The sequence below is a fragment of the Rutidosis leptorrhynchoides genome, chromosome 7 (assembly GCF_046630445.1).
Source record: "Rutidosis leptorrhynchoides isolate AG116_Rl617_1_P2 chromosome 7, CSIRO_AGI_Rlap_v1, whole genome shotgun sequence".
Taxonomy (NCBI): Eukaryota; Viridiplantae; Streptophyta; class Magnoliopsida; order Asterales; family Asteraceae; genus Rutidosis; species Rutidosis leptorrhynchoides.
Genome location: NC_092339.1, coordinates 173,264,878 through 173,290,519, shown reverse-complemented (window position 1 = coordinate 173,290,519; position 25,642 = coordinate 173,264,878). Strand labels below are relative to the sequence as shown.

Below are 25,642 nucleotides of genomic sequence, written 5' to 3'. Positions count from 1 at the left end.
AGTTTTTAACACGAACGGTTTAGAATTTAGGGTTTAGGGTTTAGGGTTTAGGGTTTGGTGTTTTAGGTTTATGGAATAAACCCAAAACACCAAACCCAAAACCCTAAACTCTAAATCGGGCTAAATTTTACTTCACAAAACATGAAGAAGAAAAAAACGTTCATATTCTTCACGAACAATATTATCTTGAATGTTATTTTTTTCGATCGTTTTTCCGCCTAAATAATAACATTCATCACGAAGTGTCTCTTCTAAATGTTCATATTTTCGTGTGATCTTGATGCCGGAAAAAAAAAAATTTAAAAAAAAAATAAAAAAAAAATTTTCCTTCCCCCCGCTTCCCCGGATTGGTTACTTCCCCATTGATCCTGCCCCTATATATATATATATATATATATATATATATATATATATATATATATATATATATATATATATATATATATATATATATATATATATATTAAAAATATACGTAATGACAGACACATCGTCATTGATTATATTACTAAAATATTTAACTTCAGAAATATAATATATTAAAATAAAATTGATAGTCAACTTGGCTTTCTTTTTCGTTTACTTTTTGTTTACCCTCTAATACTCGCTCCGTCCCATATTAATAGTTCACAGGCAAAAAATACACAATTTAAGAAAATTTGATAAAAGTAATGTATCTTCTATTTACTTTCCAGTTTACCTTTACCTTTTTTTTTTCTTTAATCGTATCCACATATTAAGGGTATAATAGAAATTAAGCTTCTTATTCTTTTCTATTTATGGAAGTGAACTATTAATTTGAAACATCCCATAAAGGAATATTGGACTATTAATATGGGACGGAGGGAGTAACAATTTATTATTTATATACATTTTTAGTCGCGCTTCGGTCCCGAATTTATTACATATCCTAGTCGCATTAATATTAATATTTATTACATTATTGCACCTATTTATATTACTGTTTGACTCGTTTTTCGTAGGTATTATTGAGCATGGTTTGATCTATTGACGAGTTATATTAATGTTTTGTAGCGGTTACGAGTTTGTGACCGAGTACGTCCAAGTCCTGCTTCGCTTTCGTGTTTTACAGTCTGGAAATTGCCCGTTGATCTATGACACGGCATGACCTTCTTTGTTGCGGCGCATCTGACGTTTTAATTTGATATGGATTTCGGAAAAATTTCAGTGATACGGCGTGACTATCTGAGATGCGGGGTGACCTGCCATTTTCAGCCCAAGTTTCTAGACAAAAATTTCAGGATGCGGTGTGACTAAAAGGGTCACGGTTCATCCCTGTCGATTACCAGTAACTTTATTTTGACTTTTAATTGCAATTTGAAAGGTCACTTATTATTATACTTTTCACCCTATATAATATAACCCTAACCTCCTGTAATTATGTGTACGAAAATATTAGTGAAAAATCTTTGTATTGCGTTCGTGGGCTAAACCCTTCTCCGTGTTTGGAGATGCGATATAATCACGTTAAATTCTTATGTCGTTTTTCATATTTATCGTTGTTTATTTATCCGTTTGTTATATGTGCGTATAATTCAATTACACGATTCTTGTGTGAATTAGATTTTTGCTAACGAGGGGTATCGTTAGTTTGGGTTTTCTGCTACCAATTCCTAACAAATGCCACTGACAATAATCAGTTCGATCGATAGATATTAATCAAAAACATTATAACAGGATCATCATTATTCATTACCGAATAATTGATCACAATTGATATCCTATATTTCAGGAGGCTTTTTGAACATAGTAGCCTGTTCAAACCCATAAGCGATTTCTATCAATGTTGGTTCTAAACCCTTTAAACCTCCAAAACAAATACCATTCGGAGCCCCGTTTTCATTATATGCAGCCGGAACACTAATTCCTGGATAACCTCCAATAGCAAAAACTGAAGAACCATCAACGTATGGCGTCACTAATGCATCCAATTTGTTATCTTTCATTGACCTCTCAAACCCATATTTTGAAGCTTTTGTTAAATTCGTCAACGCTTCTTTCTCTAACTTGCTCATACCGTTAGTCTTCTCAGCTTCCCAAAACCAGTCTTGCGGGTATTCTTTTAGCTTTTCCTGAAATATATTGTTTAACAGAATATGATTAATTGTAATGGATAGACAAGTCAATTGTTTTTTTGACTCAGATGCACGTGGTCTCACCAGGTATCCGAATGACCATTTTCTGACCCTTTCCCTAGATATTGACAAGGTTTTGACCTAAGACCTCTTACGAGGACATCATTTCACCTAACCACTATGCGACCTTTGTGATGGTTAAGGATGTTTAAAGCTGAAAGTGATATGGGTCAAACATATCAATTTGTGTGAGGCCCAAACGTGTCACGAAGGATCCAGCCCGTTAATGGGCCGTTCATTCAAGTCCAGTCTTGCATTTAGAAGTTGCATAAATAAGGGAATGTTTTGCACGTGCAGAGTTTAAAAGAGTCATGCTTGTTCCTCAAATCTTGCTGCCATGCTTGCAACACCCATGATCTATCCAATGATTTACAATTTTCTCGGTCATGCACTTAGTTGTTATCCTTAGTATAAATATGCGTGTAACTTTGATTATTAAAGAGTATGAATGAAAAAGTTTAGTTAAGTCCAAAAGCTCTCTTCTTAAACTATTATTCTTGGAAGATTGACCATTTCGAATTGGTCTACTATCAGAAAGTAAATATAGTTGATCTTGGCTATATATGTGTGAATTTCACTTACCAAATCTACAAATTTCTCGTTGAAAGCTATAACATATGCTAAATATCTCACGGGCGAAGAAACTAGCTCCTTTAGGTAGGCATTCAGGGCTATCTTAAATTCTGCAACGAGTGCTATATCCTCACCATAGAGCATTGAAGTTATATGATCGAACTTCTCAATTTCAAGATTTTCTATCACAATAACACCATTTTCGCTTGACATTCAAAATTGCAGCAGAACCATGTTAGACGTAGTTATAAAGCTAATAAAAAAACAAGGTATGTTGTGAATTTTTTTAAGCGTTAAGTTTTTACATTAGTATATCAAAATGTTTCTTATACTTATTCAAGGTTTTAGTGTCATTAGCGAATCCAAAGTAGGAATAAGCCCTCATTATCCCTAACCTCTTCCCTTTAAGTCCACCAGAGTTTAGATACTTTAAGTACCCATCTTGTGCTATATACTTTGAGGCTTTTTTGGTTGCCACTGCTGTTGAAAAATCGTGTGTACTTTTAACAATTCAGATTAATGCAGCGGATAGTTAAAATAATAATCTTTTATTATTTTATGAACAAAATTTTACAAGATTAAATAATCACATATTTAATAAAACATGCACACGATTAAACCTTCCCATCGATCCAGTTACACCACTAATAATTGTCAAAATATGTAATTCACAAAGTGAGTAAAAGATATACCTTTCTTGAAGAAACTGATTGAAGGAGAGAAACCACTAATAATTGTCAAATGGGTATTTTGGGTCAAGTAAGCTTGATTCAGTGTCAAATTAAGTTTTGAGTCGAGTTTTGGCGAATCAAGTATGTAAATACTTGATTTAGGTGTTAGTTAGTGTCTTGGAAATATAATCACTAGTCGTTAGTGATTTTGGGCGTTTTTGAGACTTATGTCAAAATGGGTTGACTTTGATTGGGTCAAATTGATAATGACACTAATTTGGATTAAAGGGATGTTAAACGCTTTTGTTAAGTGTTAAATTATGTTTTTGGGATGTAATTACTCGCGAGTAGTAATATTGGGTTAAAATGATATTTTAACATAAGTCAAGCGTGGTCAAAAGCAATATGGGTCAATATTGTACGTGTTGGGGTTTTTGGTGTAATTGGCGTTTGAAATGGTCACTACCTAAGTAGTAACCTAGTGCCGAGACCTAGGTTGGTATAATTGGTGTTAAGTATAAGTTGAGTTAAATTGTACTTTGTAGATTTCCTAGGTTGGTATAATTGGTGTTAAGTATAAGTTGAGTTAAATTGTACTTTGTAGATTGGGTATGAATTACCACCCGAAGTGGTAATTGGTTTATGTCCATTAGGTGATTAAATGGGCGGGTTTTGCCGAGCAAGGTGTGATCCCTCGGCTAAGGGATGTTTGTGTTGGGTTCTCTTTTAGAGAATGGCTATTTATGTGTATATTTTGCCTATGTGTAATATAGGTGATTACTTGCTCGGATTTGAGGACGGAGATCATGTTGTACATGACTTATGCGAGCATTCCAAGGTGAGTGGAATAATTATATGCGTAGGTATATAATGTATCTATTTGTTGTAGCGTGAAATGTGAAGTGTCGAGGTGCTAAGACACCACGTTTCACGTGACGAGTGAAGTGTCGAGGTGTTAAGACGCCACTCGGAGTGAAGCATCGAGATGTTAAGATGCCACTCTAAGGAATTGACGGGTGAAGCATCGAGGTGTTAAGATGCTACTCGGGGTGAAGCATTGAGGTGTTAAGATGCCACCTAGGAGTGAAGTGTCGAGGTGTTAAGATGCCACTCCGTAAAGTAAAGAGTGAAGCATCGAGGTGTTAAGATGCCACTCAGGGTGAAGTACTGAGGTGTTAAGGTGCCACCCTAGGGTTTAGAGATACGAGGTATTAAGTACACTAACGGATGTTATGAACACCTATGGCATATTCGTGAGCACCATTCCCTTGTACGATTGGTTAACCATGGTTATTGTGTTGTAGTGTAGCATATTATATTGTTCGGGTTATATATATGCTATTGTTGTGCTAGCTTGTGGTATTGGAGGTTTATAGCTTTGTACTTGTGATGATAAGCTAATTGTGTTGCTAGCATGTATGCGGTATGTGAGTAAGTATTTGCAAGTAGGTATATTATATATGTATGTGTATAATTATTGCATTCACTAAGCTTTATGCTTATCCCTCTCGTTGTTTACCTTTTTACAGGTATTGTGTTATGAAGCTAGCTAGTTGTTAGACTAGATGCGTAGGAGCGCTTAGGCTCGAAGGGGTAGCTTTTGGTTATATGGACGCGGATTGGGGATTTAGTAGTCTCCGGGATTATGCTCTTGGCATTGGGTTGGGTTATAGATCCTAATCCGCCTAAAGAGATAAATGGGTCGAAATCGCTACATTATTTGTAAAACGGGTCATTGTAGGCCCGGTGTTGTAAAACTTATTTTCATTGCGGATATCTCTTAGTTTTACTTAATATGATGTGTTGTGAAAGTTGTTTCGTTTAAAAGTGTCGGGAAGCGGGTTTTCCGCTCGCGTGAATTTGAAAAACTGATCAGGAACTTTTAGTTCATTTGGATGCCGTCCCAAGGGCTTGGACGCCGTCCAGTCCTTCAGAGCTGGACGCCGTCCAGATAACTGGACGCCGTCCAGATGTACTGTCCCAGAAATTTTTTTAGAGCGTGTTTTTGGTAAAACGAAGTCGGGTTGTTACAAGTGGTATCAGAGCATAGTCTAAGGGAATTAGGTGACCTTGGAATAGGTGCCTAGTCTTAGACTTATTGGCGGTTGTGCGTTATTTGCGGGACTTATAGGAATACGGGTCGGATTGAGATTTGTTAGTGCCTTAGAGTAGGTGACTAACTAGGACTTGTTTTTGTCCAAAGTGTGATTATGTGGGGCCTTATTTCGTGTGTAAATTAGTGCCTTAGACAGATAGTGCCTAATGTAAGTAAGCGAACTTGGACGTTGTTTCAGTGATAGTCACCTAGGTTGTAGGTTGACTTGTTGTTGTGGTGTACTTGTGTACGTTTATTATTATATTGTATATAGGTGTATATATACAGGTATATTTTGTGCGGTATCTTAGGGATGAATCTATTGGAGAGATTCGAATGTTTGGCGGTTTTGAGTGATCAAGTTCACGGTAAGGACTTTGGTCATTCGGGTACTAGGAGTTATCGCGTGTTATTTTGTGTGAATGTTGCGTCAGTCCGGGTAAAGTACTTTGCATGACCATGTGGAAATGGTAAGGTACGCATTTGTAATAATGACCGATCACCATTATTACGAAAGTGTATCTTGACATCGAGCATGACATGACAAGTACCGAACGGAGGAAACGTGGCATGGTTGGGGTAGAGCGGGACGAGTTAGGAATCTTTTATTGGTTCCTAGTTTATAGTGGTCTCGGGTGATGTGCTTGTTGACACATCGAGTTCGTTACGAGTCGGGAAGTGTTACGGTGGATTCGGTTAGTTAAGTGAGCGAGCCAACTCACGAGTTTGGTGCGTGCTTAGTCACCCTAAGTACTGGGTGCACTGTTGAGATTGCAATTGGTTTTAGTTACCCATCGTAACTAGGATGACCGATTTACGCTTGCGTGGATTCGATGAGGAATTGAATTCCGTAATGGAATGCGACAAGTCTAATGATTGTAGTTTTGAGTTACACTCGGTAGAGTGTATGGTTAGAGAATCGTGTTAGGATTCTAGTTGTGAGTCGCCTTGGAATTGGCGAATCGAGGAGTCTTTGGGTCGTTAAACTCATGGGAGTGGGACCCGTATAACGATGATTGTGTTAGTGTGTTGTGGCTTATAAGGAAACATTCCTAATAGAATATCCCATGTAGTAGTGGTTTTATCGAGATGTAGAAAGGGTGTAAGACTTGGTGTTCCCGAGCATCTCCTTAGTGTTAGATGAAGGGCCTCATTAGGCCATATCGTTTGTACTTTGTGAAAATTGCGGGTAGCGTGTGATCGCTTGGAACTTTCGATAAGACAATAAACCGTAAGGTTGTCTGGAAAGTATGACTTCGGGTCATTATTATAGAGAGATGGGTTACATCGGGTGTATGAACCTAAAGATCGATTTTCTAAAATTCGATTGATTGTTGTGGGAGTCTACATGACAATGCGTCAGGTGCCTTTTTATACCTGCTAGTGTAATGTTCAACTCCGGTAGTGGTGTGATCACTTTGTGCTTAGGGTGCCCGTGAAATACCCTTGGAAGCATCGGATATTATAATAGTGATCGATGGGTGATAGTAATTCGACGGTTGCGAAAGTCGAAGTTTAAGAGCATTGTGATGAATACTTCTTATGAAGTGACGGGTGAGCGAATCCTGTTGCTCTTAAGTGATAGAGGGGTAAAGATGACCGGTGAGCCGGTGACGGATTTAATGGTCGGTTAGTCCGAAGGGTATGATGAAGTGTTGATATTGTGGTGGACACAATTAGGGTATCGGAATTGGTCACTCTTCTCCATGAGAGTGAGCAATTGTCGATAAAGTTTCGTTGCGTGGAAGGGCGGGTGATCTCGACTGAGATTCACGACCGATTAAGCGGATTGGTGTATGCCTAGGTTTAGAGGCGTACATAGGATTTTGGTGGTGTTCGCTTTGCGAACGATGAAGGGCTGTTAGTTGTTAATCGTGGTATGAAGGTGCGATGTCGTCGCGTGTACGACATCTCTAATGATTGTGTATGATGGCTCTGAAAGCCTAAGGTGAAATTAGGACGATTTGGTGTGTATGACCAACGATGAGGATGGTCATGTGTGTCGTGGAATGACAATTCCACGGGATGATATCATTTTGATGGTGAGAATATGGAGCTGAATCCTAAGTGGGGGAGTTTTTACTGCCGCTCGAGGAAGACCCGGTGGTGTATTGTATACTGAAGTCTCCGAGTGTACCGTGCTAGACCTCAATAAGGATTCATAGACCCTAACGAAGAAGAGTGACGGGTTGTTGATGTTGACTCAAGATCGTGCGTTACGATTGTGAGTTACAATTTCGGAATGTTATGGGTAGAATTGTGATGATGGGATCGAATGAAGTGTAATTCTTTTTAAGCAAGGTGATCGTGTAGTACCAAAGTGCGGTATGAGACCAAATGTAAAGCTTGAGATCACGGAAGTGAGCGAATGTAACCGTTATTGCGGGTGCTCTCGTGATATAAATTTGGGTTGGTGTGAAACTCGGATAGTACTGTCGAGTGAGTACGAGTTCGAGATGGTGGTGAATACTGTATTTTCCCTGTCAGGAAATGTGATCGTGAGAATTTTCAGTGGATTGTTCCATTTTGTGGATGGTTGTGAGGCGGGGAGCGCCGGTTCTGACTGTCTCACGTCGAGACACGCGGTTGTTGTTTGGATTGCGAGAGTGTGTACCATAGTGATGTGACCCGTAGGTCGCATTGAAATGTCGAGGCCATCCTTAACGGACGGTCTAGGTAGGAAGGTTCACCCGGATTTGGAGACTATTTTGTGAGTCGTGTGGCGAATTGCGGAAATTTTGTGATGATAGTTCGCCGTTGATAGGATTCTAGCATGCGAATAGCTTCTATGCTAGAACTAGGAAGACGTGTTATATGGTTCAGAGGAGAAACCTTGTGTCGAGTGTGATGTTTTTCCTAGTTCGTGGTGTATTAATGTCGTCCTGGATTAATCCAGAGACTGGTGGTCGTGTGCGGATCGATTGGTGGGAAAGTTTGTGTTCCCAATGTAATTATTTGGCAGTACCAAAATTTCTTCATTGAAGGAATAACCCGGTTGTGGTGACTGTAAGAAGTATTAGTCGGACGAGCGTGTCGATTGCCCCGTTGGCATCGACTTGTAAAATTGAGAATCATGGGTTTCTGGGGTTGAAAGCAAATGTTTGCACATAAGCGGATGTGCGATCGTTGAGTGATACGGTTATGGACCGTTGAATGTACTGAGTTTCGACGCGGCATGAATCCTTCTTGATTTGGATTAATGCAAGACTTGGTTCGTGGCGTAGTGGACCTAATAGATCGCGTTGGGTGATATAGTTATGGTTGTAGCTTGTTGCGAGTTTTAGCCAAGAGAACTTGAAGGGATAATGGTGTTTTCCGTATTTTTCCTAAGTGGGCATTCGGACGTTGAGTGTATGAGATACGGTTTGTTGTGGTAATGCGCGCTAGTGATTATTAGCGTGTGGTGAAATATCCGAATTAATGGAAACGTTATAGATATCGAGTTTGGAGGTATGTCGGAGGACCTTTGAGTGTGGGTCCGGTTTGTTAAAGTGACGGAGATCACGGGGACGTGATCCAATTTAAGTAGGGGAGAGTTGTAACACCCCGTTTTTCAGTTACGCATTATTTCGAACGTCATTCGAAATACGAGGCATGTAAGCGTATATTTGGATCCCAAATAAAGTTGGATTTGATGTTCTAAAACCTTACCATTAGAAAGGAAATCTCATTACGTTTCTAACGATATTTGATTCATCGAAAACGGAGTTACGGTTTGAAAGTTACGACCAAAACAAGTTCAGAAAACTGAGTCAGTTAATCTGGACGCCGTCCAAGCTTTTTGGACGCCGTCCAAAAGGCCTGACGGGCCAGCTGTGACATTTTGAAGCTTTTAAAAGAGGGTATTTGAGTCTTTTCACTTGGGGGTCGTTTGGGCCATCAAAACTGATCTAAACTCACCCTTATCCTCATTTTCACCCACAAACACTCCCAACCAAACCCTAGAGAGAGAGAGGAGTTTCTAGAGAGAGGAAGCTTGGATTAGTGATGAAGGTGGTGATTTTTGCCCAAATTGGAGTGGTTCTTGGTGCTTGTTGGTGATTCTAGCTACTAGAGCTCGTTTTGGTGCTTGAGGTAAACCCTAATCCGAATTGTAGTGTTTGATTTCTTGTTTGAGTTAGGGTTTATGTTAGTTAGAGTTATAAACCTATTTATTGTGAAATTTGGGGGTTTTGGGTAAGACTCATGTAAGTAAGCCTTAATGGGTGACTTAGGATTTCAATTGATGAAATTGTTAGTTTGGACCTTGCATGTGTCGGTTAAACCTTAGAACACTTGTGTTGACTTGATTTTTGGGTGTAAACCCTAATTTAGGTCAAAATGGGTCAAATGGGTATTTTGGGTCAAGTAAGCTTGATTCGGTGTCAAATTAAGTTTTGAGTCGAGTTTTGGCGAATCAAGTATGTAAATACTTGATTTAGGTGTTAGTTAATGTCTTGGAAATATAATCACTAGTCGTTAGTGATTTTGGGCGTTTTTGGGACTTATGTTAAAATGGGTTGACTTTGATTGGGTCAAATTGATAATGACACTAATTTAGATTAAAGGGATATTAAACGCTTTTGTTAAGTGTTAAATTATGTTTTTGGGATGTAATTACTCGCGGGTAGTAATATTGGGTTAAAATGATATTTTAACATAAGTCAAGCGTGGTCAAAAGCAATATGGGTCAATATTGCACGTGTTGGGGTTTTTGGTGTAATTGACGTTTGAAATGGTCACTACCTAAGTAGTAACCTAGTGTCGGGACCTAGGTCTAATTGGTGTTAAGTATAATTTGAGTTAAATTGTACTTTGTATATTGGGTATGAATTACCACCCGAAGTGGTAATTGGTTTATGTCCATTAGGTGATTAAATGGGCGGGTTTTGGCGAGCAAGGTGTGATCCCTCGGCTAAGGGATGTTTGTGTCGGGTTCTCTTTTAGATAATGGCTATTTATGTGTATATTTTGCCTATGTGTAATATAGGTGATTACTTGCTCGGATTTGAGGACGGAGATCATGTTGTACATGACTTGTGCGGGCATTCCAAGGTGAGTGGAATAATTATATGCGTAGGTATATAATGTATCTATTTGTTGTAGCATGAAATGTGAAGTGTCGAGGTGCTAAGACACCACGTTTCACGTGACGAGTGAAGTGTCGAGGTGTTAAGACACCACTCGAAGTGAAGCATCGAGGTGTTAAGATGCCATTCTAAGGAATTGATGGGTGAAGCATCGAGGTGTTAAGATGCCACTCGGGGTGAAGCATCGAGGTGTTAAGATGCCACCTAGGAGTGAAGTGTCGAGGTGTTAAGACGCCACTCCGTAAGTAAAGAGTGAAGCATCGTGGTGTTAAGATGCCACTCGGGGTGAAATACCGAGGTGTTAAGGTGCCACCCTAGGGTTTAGTGATACGAGGTGTTAAGTACACTAACGGATGTTATGAACACCGATGGCATTTTCTGAAAGGACCCGTTCATATACATTATAAACGATTCACAATAGTTGATTACATTGCGAGGTATTTGACCTCTATATGATACATTTTACAAACATTGCATTCGTTTTTAAAAGACAATCTTTCTTTACATCAAAAATTGACAGGCATGCATACCATTTCATAATATCCACTATCCAACTATAAATTGATTTAATAATAATCTTTGATGAACTCAATGACTCGAATGCAACGTTCTTCGAAATATGCTATGAAAGACTCCAAGTAATATCTTTAAAATGAGCAAATGCACAGCGGAAGATTTCTTTAACACCTGAGAATAAACATGCTTTAAAGTGTCAACCTAAAGGTTGGTGAGTTCATTAGTTTATCATAATCATTTATTTCCATCATTTTAATAGACCACAAGAATTTCATTTTCAGTTCTCATAAATAAACGTCCCATGCATAGAGACAAAAAAATAATCATTCATATGGTGAACACCTGGTAACCGACATTAACTAGATACATATAAGAATATCCCCTATCATTCCGGGATCCTCCTTCGGACATGATATAATTTCGAAGTACTAAAGCATCCGGTACTTTGGATGGGGTTTGTTAGGCCCAATAGATCTATCTTTAGGATTCGCGTCAATTAGGGTGTATGTTCCCTAATTCTTAGATTACCAGACTTTAATAAAAAGGGGCATATTCGATTTCGATAATTCAACCATAGAATGTAGTTTCAATTACTTGTGTCTATTTCGTCAAACATTTATAAAAGCGCATGTATTCTCATTCCCAAAAATATAAAGGGTAAAAAGGTAAATGAAACTCACCATACTGTATTTCGTAGTAAAAATACATATAACGTCATTGAACAAGTGCAAGGTTGGCCTCGGATTCACGAACCTAAATTAATTATATATATTTATGTGTTGGTCAATATTTGTCTAACAAATTAGGTCAAGTCATAGTGTACCACAATCCTAATGCTCGAGACTAATATGCAAAAGTCAACAAAAGTAAATTTGACTCAAAATGATTAATATATAGTTTAAATATCATCGTTTTATATTTTTAAATATTTTAAAAGATTTATTAGAGTAAATAATATAATTTATTTATTAATAAATAAAATTTTATATTATATTTATATAATAAAATATACTTTTATATATATTAAGTAATAAAATTTATAGGGTTCATTTAATATTATAAAGATAATATGATAGGTATTATTAAAGTAAGTTATTACACGTAGTAAAATATGTGTGTATCAAATATTTATTTGATAAAATAATATCTATAATGATAGTAAGTAAAAGTTGTATTATTTTTGTAATAATAATTATTATTATAAAAATATCAATATTTATAATTACTAAGATGACATTATGATAAAACGATAATTCTAATTATGATAACTTTAATATTTACGATAATTTTTAATATTATCTTTAAAATAATAATTCTATTTAAAATAATAATAATAATAATAATAATAATGATATTTTATAGTAACAATGACATTTCTATTAAAATGATAATTTTTGTTAAAATGATAGTTTTAATACTAATGATAATTTTAATAATAATAGTAATGATAAAAATAATAAGAACGATAATTTTATCTAAATCAATATCTTATAATATTTTAATTTCATCATGATACTCTTACCCATTATTTCCTAATAGTTTCGTTTAATAGCTTTTAATCGTCTTTTATATCGTGTTCGTAATAATGATAATAATAGTAATCAAAATAATTAGGTGTTACAAATATTTGTTTTAATTACACTAATATTAATAATGATAATTAGGTGTTATAAAATGTTTTAGAAAAGTAAAATCATATATATTCATAATAGGTTTCAAGTTTTTAAATTACAGTTTGTTGGTGAAGCATGGGATAAAGTTCAAAGGTTAAATAAACGTATGAAATCATCTTAATGAAAAATGTCGAGTTACATAACTTGTCGATATCCAACATCTAAGTTATTTACACTTCACGTTCTTACTTATAAATCACTTTACCATTTTCCGAATGTTGTCAAAAAGAATAGATTTCTTAAATCACAGTGGACCTCATAACATAGACCCGTAATCATATCATAATGTATCTGATAAATCAATCATTTGATATTATCTTCTAATTCCATCGATAAACATATTGAAACAAATACGTTCATGTAAAGTATTATACGTTTAATACTTTATTAATATTCTCAAGTTATAATATATATATACATATATATACATATTTATTTATATATAACGGTTCGTGAATTGTCGGAATTTGGTCGAGGTTATAATGAATGTATGAACACAATTTAAAATTCTTGAGATTTAACTTAACAAACTTTGCTTATCGTGTCGGAATAATATAAAGATAAAGTTTAAATTTGGTTGAAATTTCCGGGTTGTCACAGTACCTACCCGTTAAAGAAATTTCGTCCCGAAATTTGAGTGGAAAGGTCGTGAATGATAATAAGTATGTTTTCATGATGCATACAGGCTAAAAATTAGAGTTTTATCATCAGCGAATAATTTGGATAAACAATCCATTTATATGAAGAGTACAAATGAAGCTAACATAGAAGAGTGAAATGATGAAGTGTAGATTCATCTTATCATTTGACGTAGATATGATTGATTTCCAGATTTCAAGGGATTTGAAGAAAATCTTTGTAATAAGATTTGATTCTCCGGTAACAAAAGGAATTAGGATCTGCTTTAAATGCGATCGTCCATTTTAATTCTTCTTTCGGAGATTTTCTTATAAATTCCCCTCCTTCATTTTCTTACAACTCACACTTTCTGTTGATGCATTTTATGCAAGTCCCTAGACATCTACCCACGTCCATTGCAGGTACAACAGTTTACAGGCCACCATGATCGTTCGTAATTATCCTATCCGTGTTTGTATGTGGTTACAGCAACTGCAGGAACGAGATTTGGATGTTTGACTATGTTTGACTTTGTCAGACGTCCGAGTGAAGCCTCACTCGTACGGCTGACAGGCTCATACGCACAGTTGATGCTGAGCTAAGTCACAATTACAACCTAAATGAGAAGACACAAGTGAGTGATCACCCGTACGGCTGATGAAGCCAACTCGTATGTGTGATGGATGAATCGTACGGGTGAGTCAACAACAAGGGTATATAAAGTCTTATGTTCTTCATTTTAGGTTAAGAATCTCATTTGTTACACACACTCAGATCTGGTGAGCTCCTCCGATTCTCTCTCAACCCAAATCACCCAGGTGGTGAATAATAGCTCTAGGTGTTGATCTAATCACACTTGATTTATTTGTGGTATGACTAAATTAATCCCAAAAAGCTTAACCTATTCACTAGAGGGTTTGATTCACTTATTCCGTCATTGTGTGAGTTAAATCTGTTGATTTCTAAGTTCCTAGTCATGTTTCATCACCTTCTATTCTTTCCCCCTCAACTCATATTTTAAAGTATTCATCAATATGCTCCATCCAGTTCTGATTCTCGATATACTTATAACTTTCATATCGGTCATTCTTTTTTTTTTCATCTACCGCCGGAAGAATCTATTTACTTCTACTATACTCTTGGATTTATAGTGTTTCTAGTTCTCCCGTGTCTTTATATTGCTATATGCATCGATATATATGGTTTATAATTTTTGGTTTGTCGGTGGGCTTTATATCTTCCCTTATATTTCAAAGTCTCTGTTTCTGTCTTCTATAATCATTGTCATCCACAGTTAATGCTCTCTTTTATTTGCTGCAATTTATACCCCAATTTTTATTTCGGAGTTTTGTCCTTTCGTTTCTTCTTCTTGCGATTAAGCACCGCTTGTAATGGTCCAGAATTCACAGATATGAATTTTGGAATGAACATTGTTAATGTTCTAGGAAGGAAATTGTGATGGCACGATCTTGACTTGTCAAATTACTAGAATACCTTGGAAAAGGCCGAATCAACAAGAAATATTTTCTTGATATTTTAGAGGTTAAATAGAATACAAGAGTCGTATAACATGGCACATGATGATGTTATGATTTGTGAATCATCACGTTCCATTTAGAAACTCAGCATGAATTACTGTAATATAATCACATTGATCAAGTGTCATTATATTATACTAACTCATGCTTCAGTTTCCAATACTACTTCAAAAACATTCATATTTTAAACTCAAAAGTTTACAGAGTATAGGAACTAAACAGTTTCCTTTTTGATGTAATACAGATAGCGCAAAGAGATAAATGATTCCAGATAAGAATAGTTATGGAAATATCTTCAGAAATATGGAGGATATTTATAATGAAAGATACGATGATATCTTAGAATTTCTAATATCAGAGGATGATGAAGAATATTGTCTGTAAGGGTTTAGTGTCAGGAGCAAGGTATTCGTTAATGACTTCAGCAGCCACTGAATTATTTGGATTCTTTGAAGGCAGGTTCAGTCTTTGTGATTTGTCCACAGCCTCCTTCATACTTTGCTCAATCCGTTTTCCAGTTCCAAAACTTCTCTATTTCTGAGCTTTGTTAATACACTAATCTTTATCATCAAACTTTTTACTGCTAAGGTCGTTTATAGTTTTTGTTGCTTCATCAGCATTTCGAGAACTAGTTCGTAGTTCAGAGTGTTTTTCAGAAACTTCACATTCGAAGTATGTAAGCCTTGGAAATAGACGTTATGTATAACTGTTGGCGTCAACATGCTGTGAGATTTCACAATACTGATTGCTAATTCCCAATGATTTGTATGGCAATTCTCGTTACAAGAGGCAGATGAGTAAATGATGAGGTTTCGATAAATATAAAGATTCTCCGGAATGCCCAAGATCAGTGAAGTTGTTGGTAAGTTTATTGCTAATGTGGTGGAATATGAAAGGTTCTCCGGTAACAAAAGGGTAATCACATATATCAAAATTATGATAAGGCTACTCCGAATGAAAAAATTGAAGTTGTCTTGCTGGAGTTGTGATATAATTTGCTACTTTGCAAAGGAATTGCAAGGTTATTTTGGCTAATAAATGCCAAAATATCTGACACATATATGTGTTGAATTATGACTTTGGTTTCGAGAGCTTTTTAAGTACATAACTGTGGGTAATATGTGGTTGGATCATCATCTCGATTGCTCATTATTTGAAGTGTCTTCAGAGATTTTCGAAGGGTTTGAACACAGATTGTAATCGTTTGTATACATTTGATGTTCTAACACACTTTTAAAGTCAAAGTATAGCTTTGAAAGATGTAGGAATCTAAAAGTGATGGTACCGGTTATATCTCGAATTGAATTCTGAGATTTTAAAATCAGAATATGTAATTGGGTTTGAATGGTTATGGTTGTTTTGATTTCTATGAAAGAATGTATATTATTGTGAAAGTAGGAAGTATAATTGATAATTTGCTTAATCTGATTCGAAGAATGTAACATATTAATTGAGAATTTATATATATCTCTCGGGTATTACCTACCCGTTAAAAAATTTTCACAATTAATATTTTGTACATAAGAATTTTATTACAGTCTTTATGAAAATATATATGTATATATTCTCATCAGATGTAACATAGATTTTAATGAGTTAATACTAAATTAAACTCATTCGATTTACGGTTGGAACTAGAATTGAATAATTCCTTGAAGGCTTTAGAGGTTACATAAGTATTTCTTCAATAATATTGAAATTATGAATCAATACTTCGTTATTTGTTGAGATGTGATGTTGGTTTTCGTTAAATTCTTGTGAACTTCGCAAAGTACGAATGATGTTATCTGAAAAGTTTCGGTTACATCAATGATGAAGTGTAAAATCAAATATATACTTGATTTATTAGGAATTGGAACTTGTTGAATTGAGACAGAGATTGTAGTTAACGATGGTTAAGTTGCGGGCAAGGGACATACATTATTGCATATTTGTAATATGAATTAACCGAGTAGTTAAGATTCACACACAATAGCTTAGCACGGAAAGATTTATTTTTTATTTCAATATATATATATATATATATATATATATATATATATATATATATATATATATATATATATATATATATATATATATATATATAATTTCTTCAGAGGGAATGAGTTAATTCTTCATAACTTGTTGATACAATATACACGTTATTGATTCGTAATGATGTCCACAGTGATTCTTGAACTGATGGAGTTTGTGATGTTATAGGTGTTGTTGATTCTGATGTTGACTGTACTGACGATGCTGGTGACGTTGACGGTATTGTTGATGCTGTTGGTAAAACAAGTTTAACTTGTTAATCACACACCATTTTTGTCAGGGTTTCTACTCTTCCTTCTATCATTTTGGTTATCTTAACTGATTTATGGTTAGGGCTAGATTAGATAATCTCTAAGACTTTAGAGATTATATAATCGCCGCGGAATGTTTCTCCAATGAAGTTATGAATTAATACTTCGTCAGTTATTGTTGTTGGTACTCCTTGGTATCTATGGTGCGTATGACGTTGATGCTCGTGGGACAGATTGTGAAGTTGAGGTTTACAACGCGGTTGTGGTTGGAGGTGGTAATGGTACTGTTGGCGTTGATGATGGTGGTACTGGTTATGCTGCTGGTGCTGCTGCTGGTGTTTGTAATTTCTGCACCATATTCTCCAAAGCCACAACCCGAGCGCGAAGTTCGTTGACTTCTTCTATTATTCCAGGATGATTGTCGGTCGGAACGAGCGGATAAATAAAATCTAGAATTTGATGTAGTATATAATCGTGACGAGATACCCTGGAAATGAGAGAGAAAATGGTGTCTCTAACAGGTTCGCCGGTAAGTGCTTCAGGTTCTTCGCCAAGAGGGCAATGTGGTGGATGGAAAGGATCGCCTTCTTCTTGTTTCCAATGATTGAGGAGGCTACGAACCCATCCCCAATTCATCCAGAATAGGTGATGACTGATTGGTTGATCCATTCCGGTCACACTGCTTTCGGAGCTTGAGTGAGATTCCATTTCGGAATCCGAGTGACTTGAACTGATGACAAATTCCATTTCGTACGATTGGATAAAGGATTTTCGATATAAAATGATTTTTCGGCTATCGGGTGGTATTCTATTTACATAGGATATCTATATATAGAGATCAAAAGATTTCATAGATTACGGAGGAATTTGCGGGATATGTCAGGCAAAGTTTAAAGTAACAGATACGATAAGATATGATTTAGCAGATACGCTAAGATATGAATTTTGTCTATACACTACTCATGCAATTAATGTAGCAAGATGTGTCTAGACTAATAATGATAAGCAGGTAATTTCCTATGGATGATAAGCAGATGATTTCCGACTAGAAATGATAAGCAAAACTTTTGACATGCAGACACGGTCGAAGTCCAGACTCACTAATGCATCCTAACGACTTATCAGTTAGACACACTAATGCAGAACTGGTTCGCTAAGACCACCGCTCTGATACCAACTGAAAGGACCCATTCATATACATTATAAACGATTCACAATAGTTGATTACATTGCGAGGTATTTGACCTCTATATGATACATTTTACAAACAATGCATTCGTTTTTAAAAGACAATCTTTCTTTACATCAAAAATTGACAGGCATGCATACCATTTCATAATATCCACTATCCAAATATAAATTGATTTAATAATAATCTTTGATGAACTCAATGACTCGAATGCAACGTTCTTCGAAATATGCTATGAAAGACTCCAAGTAATATCTTTAAAATGAGCAAATGCACAGCGGAAGATTTCTTTAACACCTGAGAATAAACATGCTTTAAAGTGTCAACCAAAAGGTTGGTGAGTTCATTAGTTTATCATAATCATTTATTTCCATCATTTTAATAGACCACAAGAATTTCATTTCCAGTTCTCATAAATATACGTCCCATGCATAGAGACAAAAAAATAATCATTCATATGGTGAACACCTGGTAACTGACATTAACTAGATACATATAAGAATATCCCCTATCATTCAGGGATCCTCCTTCGGACATGATATAATTTCGAAGTACTAAAGCATCCGGTACTTTGGATGGGGTTTGTTAGGCCCAATAGATCTATCTTTAGGATTCGCGTCAATTAGGGTGTCTGTTCCCTAATTCTTAGATTACCAGACTTTAATAAAAAGGGGCATATTCGATTTCGATAATTCAACCATAGAATGTAGTTTCAATTACTTGTGTCTATTTCGTCAAACATTTATAAAAGCGCATGTATTCTCAGTCCCAAAAATATAAAGGGTAAAAAGGTAAATGAAACTCACCATACTGTATTTCGTAGTAAAAATACATATAACGTCATTGAACAAGTGCAAGGCTAGCCTCGGATTCACGAACCTAAATTAATTATATATATTTATGTGTTGGTCAATATTTGTCTAACAAATTAGGTCAAGTCATAGTGTACCACAATCCTAATGCTCGAGACTAATATGCAAAAGTCAACAAAAGTAAATTTGACTCAAAATAATTTCTAAAAATCTATACATGATTAATATATAGTTTAAATATCGTCGTTTTATATTTTTAAATATTTTTAAAAGATTTATTAGAGTAAATAATATAATTTATTTATTAATAAATAAAATTTTATATTATATTTATATAATAAAATATACTTTTATATATATTAAGTAATAAAATTTATAGGGTTCATTTAATATTATAAAGATAATATGATAGGTATTATTAAAGTAAGTTATTACACGTAGTAAAATATGTGTGTATCAAATATTTATTTGATAAAATAATATCTATAATGATAGTAAGTAAAAGTTGTATTATTTTTGTAATAATAATTATTATTATAAAAATATCAATATTTATAATTACTAAGATGACATTATGATAAAACGATAATTCTAATTATGATAACTTTAATATTTACGATAATTTTTAATATTATCTTTAAAATAATAATTCTATTTAAAATAATAATAATAATAATAATGATATTTTATAGTAACAATGACATTTCTATTAAAATGATAATTTTTATTAAAATGATAGTTTTAATACTAATGATAATTTTAATAATAATAGTAATGATAAAAATAATAAGAACGATAATTTTATCTAAATCAATATCTTATAATATTTTAATTTCATCATGATACTCTTACCCATTATTTCCTAATCGTTTCGTTTAATAGCTTTTAATCGTCTTTTATATCGTGTTCGTAATAATGATAATAATAGTAATCAAAATAATTAGGTGTTACAAATATTTGTTTTAATTACACTAATATTAATAATGATAGTTACTATAACATTATTAACGATAATACTAATAATTATCTTAATGATAATATAGTAATAATAATAATAACAATAACAATAACCATTTTTAAATAATGATATATATATTAATAATGATAATAATAATAATAATACCAATAATAATAATAATAATAATAATAATTGGATAATAATAATAATACTAATTATAACTTTAACGATAATAACGATAGTAATAATAAAAAAAATAACAATTTTTAATGATAAATCCTTTTATTGATAAAGATAATAATAATAATAATAATAATAATAATAATAAGATAAAACTAGAACGACGATAATAACGACGATAATAATGATCATTTTTAATAATAATACAAAAATTCGATGGACTATAACTTCAAATCTGTTCATCGAAATCATTCGATATCAAAATGAAAAGTTCTTAATTTTTCGCTAGCTTTCCAACGACATGCATATCTTATACCTTATCTCAGTCGCATATATAACTACTAATTCAGGATTCAACATAACCTAACTAAAGGCAATATCAAAAGTACAAACATGCATAATCCTATATACTCGAGCACTAGTTAGGGATACACTATTAGTATGTAAAAGTTAAATTATGAGTACTCACGTATCAATATTGAGATTCAATATTGCAGGAAAGGTACGTAGACGCAACGGAGATGATAAACACTATATTGATCTCACGAGCATACCCATGAACCATACCCAATCACCTCCATAGCTATAACCCATAATTTCCTTAATCCAATCCCACTCGAAAAACAATTTCGAAATCACTCGGACAGCACTCTGACGTAATATTTTATGTATACTAATAATATCTTGAAATAATACGGAGTAAATATATATATGTAAATCGATTGAGAGAGTTTAGAGAAAAATATTTTCAAGTTTCTTATGAAATAATGAAACCTATTGAATTCTATTTATAATAGATTTTTGAATTATTAAAGTGAATTATTAAAGTATGAATTATTAAAGTGAATTATTAAAGTATGAATTATTAAAGTGAATTATTAAAGTATGAATTATTAAAGTGAATTATTAAAGTATGAATTATTAAAGTGAATTATTAAAGTTAAAGTAAAGTAAAAATAAAGTAAAGGTAAAGTTTAAGTATAGTAAAAGTATAAAACTATGTACGTATAATACGCGTATAAATATATATAATATTAATTTAAATCGTTATATATATTTAATAAAATAAAATATAAATATCGTTATCTTTATCATACTGGTTAAGTAATGAGTTGTCAAAAGTAGTTCTAGATATTTATAAAAGTTATATACGTTTTAATAATAAAGTTCTTTTTAAACTGAAAACGTTTTTGTACGTTTGAAACTAAATCAAATAAATATAATAATTTTGTTTTCCAAAACCAAATATATTTTTAAGAATCATTTTGTTTAAAGGTTAAAATAATGGAAATCGTTATATCATAAAATGTTTTAGAAAAGTAAAATCATATATATTCATAATATGTTTCAAGTTTTTAAATTACAGTTTGTTGGTGAAGCATGGGATAAAGTTCAAAGGTTAAATAAACGTATGAAATCATCTTAATGAAAAATGTCGAGTTACATAACTTGTCGATATCCAACATCTAAGTTATTTACACTTCACGTTCTTACTTATAAATCACTTTACCATTTTCTGAATGTTGTCAAAAAGAATAGATTTCTTAAATCACAGTGGACCTCATAACATAGACCCGTAATCATATCATAATGTATCTGATAAATCAATCATTTGATATTATCTTCTAATTCCATCGATAAACATATTGAAACAAATACGTTCATGTAAAGTATTATACGTTTAATACTTTATTAATATTCTCAAGTTATAATATATATATACATATATATACATTTTATTTATATATAACGGTTCGTGAATTGTCAGAATTTGGTCGAGGTTATAATGAATGTATGAACACAATTTAAAATTCTTGATATTTAACTTAACAAACTTTGCTTATCGTGTCGGAATAATATAAAGATAAAGTTTAAATTTGGTTGAAATTTCCGGGTTGTCACATTTTCGCGAGCGCCATTCCCTTGTACGATTGGTTAACCATGGTTATTGTGTTGTAGTGTAGCATATTATATTGTTCGGGTTATATATATGGTATTGTTGTGCTAGCTTGTGATATTGGAGGTTTATAGCTTTGTTCTTGTGATGATAAGCTAATTGTGTTGCTAGCATGTATGCGGTATGTGAGTAAGTGTTTGCAAGTAGGTATATTATATATGTATGTGTATAATTATTGCATTCACTAAGCTTTATGCTTACCCCTCTCGTTGTTTACCTTTTTACAGGTATTGTGTTATGAAGCTAGGTAGTTGTTAGACTAGATGCGTAGGAGCGCTTGGGCTCGAAGGGGTTGCTTTTGGTTATATGGACGCGGATTGGGGATTTGGTAGTCTCCGAAATTATGCTCTTGGTATTGGGTTGGGTTGGGTTATAGAGTCCTAATCCGTCTAAAGAGATAAATGGGTCGAAATCGCTACATTATTTGTAAAACGGGTCATTGTGGGCCCGGTGTTGTAAAACTTATTTTAATTGCGGAAATCTCTTAGTTTTACTTAATATGATGTGTTGTGAAAGTTGTTTCGTTTAAAAGTGTCGGGAAGCGGGTTTTCCGCTCGCGTGAATTTGAAAAACTGATCAGGAACTTTTAGTTCATTTGGACGCCGTCCCAAGGGCTTGGACGCCGTCCAGTCCTTTAGAGTTGGACGCCGTCCAGAAAACTGGACGCCGTCCAGATGTACTGGCCCAGAAATTTTTTTTAGGGCGTGTTTTTGGTAAAACGAAGTCGGGTTGTTACAACAATATATATACATCATATATATATATTTAATTTGACGTCTAGGTGTATATATGTGTGACTCCGAAGGCTCAAATGAATTTAGCCATATAGTTGTATGTTGTACCTTGCACATTAATCCTACAACTGCATCATATTTATCAAAACCCAAAATGGCATCAAGAACAATCACTGCATCTGTCACAGTCCTACATATCGGTCTGTTTTTTACCAAGATTTGGTTATAATAATTAGCGAAATTAATTGGATATCTTTAAACTAAGAGCGAAAATATGATGGAATATTTTGGACTTACCCTACTGAGTCTTGCCTAGGCAAAATGGGAATGACACCAGATCGGCTTGTGAGGCCTACTATTGGTTTGATCCCGACAACTGAGTTGACATCTGAAGGACAAATAATCGATCCATCTATTTCTGTACCAAGTGATACAGTAACCATGTTTGTTACAACTGATATAGCTGATCCGGTGCTTGAACCACATGGATCAAGCTTTGCTACATATGGGTTCTACAGAAATTCAATGAGTCTTTTAATAATAAAACTTCCCATTAATTGCTTATGACCTTTACTATTCGAGTATTCACATAAACAATAATATATTTTCTTATGAATCTACTTAATTTTAGCATTCAAATGGTGCATTTATTTATCAATGGTTCAACACTAAATGTTAAACAGTTCATCAATCAATGCGTTAATTTGTGACATCTGAATAGCCTTATTTATTTACAAGGTTCACACATTTATTTTACAATATTCATATAGGTAATTGTAAATCACAACTAAGTTTAATCTGAACCTTTCAATCATCATATTTTAAGTCATTAACACTTAATTATTCAGTTTTATCAAACACATCCAAAGTTAAGAAAGTTAAGGGTGATATATTAAATTCATCACTTTCGATAATACACCACAATTGTGCGTTATTAAGTAATGTTAACAATTAACAATACACAAATGAGTAAATGGATACCGGATACGGTTTTTCTATTCACAATACCAGGCTATTTTACTCAAATATACGCTTCCTAATCTGGGTATCCCATGACTATTTCTAACTCTTATCCTTGGCCACCCCAAGAGATGCTGCTACCGAAGTTTGAGCTTAAGACCTCTTGTAACGATACTAACACTACACAGCTTTAGTATATTTATGATAAAGCAATGTTTTAATTATCATTGTCCAAAAACTAATGAAGGTGACGAATATTGGCAACTTACCAATGCTTGATTAGTTCTAGCATTCCAACCGCTAGGTGCAATCGAACTTCTAAAATGAGCCCATTCACTCAAGCTTGATTTCCCAAGTATAATCGCCCCTGATTATCTCAACTTGTTAACTACACCAGCATCACGAGGCACGACTGACTTAAGAAGTGCGTATGATCCTGTAGTCGTATTAAGCATAGCCTTAGTTGCGAAGTTATCCTTTATTAAAACAGGGATACCATGCAACCTAAATCTCGAATTCGGTGACTTATCCTTTCTTTCTTGCTCAGCCTTTTCTGCTTGTTGAACTGCATCTGGGTTCACTTCGATGACTGCTCGGTAGATGGGATTGAGTTTCCGTATCTGCTTGATGTAAAACTTAACCAAATCCTTAGACGTAAGTTTGTTCTGTTTAAAAGCTCTTTGAATCTCATTGATACTGGCCTCAGGTATAGTAAATTCAGAGCTTTCAGTTGGAACTATGCTCTACAAGATTAGAATTACAAGAAAAATCGCAGGTGTTATTTTCTTGTTCATTTTTATCATGGTTTAATTAATGGGGTATGTTTCATAAAAATGATTTAGCGTTCCTTTATTCCTTCTTGTACTGGTCAAGTAGTTATAATTTAGTTAAAAAAAGGTTTATGCTTTTTGTGTGGCACATGATGTTCGAAATATAATATGATCATCAAATGCTTTATGAGCAAGTATTTCATAAATTGTCAATGTATGACCAAATATTTACTTTTATTAAGGAGAATTCATTAAAATACTAGTAAGAAGATAAAAAAATTATATGAAAGACGGAGGGTTTTGCAACCACAAATTTCCGTTAATCTTGGATTTCTTATCTATAGGAAATCCAATCAAAGAGCTAGCAACAATGACTAAATATTTCCTAGACATACGTTCTTCTAGGCTCTAACAGAACATATGTTATGCGCTTTTCGCAAATATGCTCTTGATTTAACGTTGTTGCTACCAAGGTCGGAGCCACTTCAGGGCAATCAGGTCAGCTACCCCCGCCCTTGACGTATGATATGTTTTATGTGAAGAACTTATAAGTGAATTTAGTGTAATTGAATGTGGAGATGCTTAGTTTGTGTTTATAATGGTGGAAAAAGAACATAAGTATAAATAAATAAATAAATAAATAAAACTAGCACTTAGGAGAAGGAATAGCATCTATCATCTCATCACCTTAATTATTGAAGGTTAATAATTAAAATTTTCTATGATATTATAATTGTGATGTGAGAGTCCATATACTATTTTATGAATTAGAGCACATGGTCCGTGTACTTACACCAAGGTCAATTTCAGTGTTCAAAATGGACACTGAAATTGACTAACAGTGAGTAAGGTGGAAGTGTCGCCAGTGTTCATTTCAGTGTCCAT

General features: G+C 34.0%; 1 pseudogene; it reads right to left on the bottom strand.

Annotated features, from left to right (window-relative positions):
* Positions 1 to 1,742: 1,742 nt before the first annotated feature.
* LOC139859793 (probable amidase At4g34880) lies at positions 1,743 to 25,642 on the bottom strand (annotated as a pseudogene).